This window comes from Trachymyrmex cornetzi, unplaced genomic scaffold (genome assembly GCF_001594075.2).
Source record: "Trachymyrmex cornetzi isolate Tcor2-1 unplaced genomic scaffold, Tcor1.1 scaffold176, whole genome shotgun sequence".
NCBI lineage: Eukaryota > Metazoa > Arthropoda > Insecta > Hymenoptera > Formicidae > Trachymyrmex > Trachymyrmex cornetzi.
The window spans coordinates 146,453-147,662 of NW_017296375.1; positions in this window are offsets into that span (position 1 = coordinate 146,453).

The window sequence follows — 1,210 nt, forward strand, 5'->3', positions numbered from 1 at the left end:
CCGGAAGCCGGCCGGTGCCCCCTCGAGACGTAACAGGGTATAAGTTTGATATTTTATCCCAGAGCTCTGATTGGACGGCTCGTTATTCCCTGTTGCCTGTGCCTATTGCCTGTGTCTATTGTGTTTCCAGCTTTAGGCTCCGCCATGGAGCCCAAAGACCGGGAAGTTCAAATGCGAAAGTTGTCGTGTTTTTTATAAGTAAGACTTATTATATAAGTAAGACATTTTCAAATAGGAAAAGTTTAAATTCTTTAAATATTTGGTTGAGAATTGATAAGTCAGAAAAAAATTTGAAATGAATGAAAAAGGGATGTAGTATTGTTTTTGAGGTTAGGCTACCTGTTACGAGAATTTGTATGTTTATAATAGGGATATAAAACAATGAAAATAAATAAAAATAATAATTTTAGCAATAAATGAATATATGAGAAAACTATTTAATGAAAGGTAATAATAAATAATTTTTTGGAAATCTGCAAAAATATCAATTTACTCAATTTTATAATATTGCCAATACTACAGATTCCAAGTCAATATGAACAATGAAAATAATAAATCATATTTTGGAAATAATTACATGGAACATGGAATTAAGTAATAATTGGAATATACTGAATATCAGTTTACAATTGGTAAAAAAAACCAGGTTAAAAATAAACAACTTACTTGAAAAACGGCAAAACTGGTTTGTTTTCGACATGTTTTTATTTATACCTTGATGATTTGCACCCGTTTATAAAACAATACATATTTTTACTATGTTTTTCGATGTTAAAAATGTTCAGGATCTTTTATACATATTATACACGCTCAGGATCTTTTATATTATACACCCAAAAAATTATTCTTTGACGTGCACCGTTCCTTGCACACCATAAACGTGCATATACTATGGTCAAAGCTCCCCACTCAGGCAGAAAATTGGGCTCCGGGGCGGAGCCTAATTTTTCAGCTTGGGGACACGTCTGAAGTTGGCTACTGGCAGTCCAGGTGTATATAGTCAAAGATGGAACCCAGCCTATGTCGATGATTATAGTAAATTACTAGAAATGCAGGTTACGCTTACGCAAATTAAGGCTGGAGCCAGTGATGCACATTTGGCTCCCCGGCAACACGGAATTCAGCCCCACCACTTGTACCCCCACCAAGCAGACACCTACCGGCATCGAATCGGCCGTCTTCGCCGCGAGAGCGAGCGAGACAGCGAGAG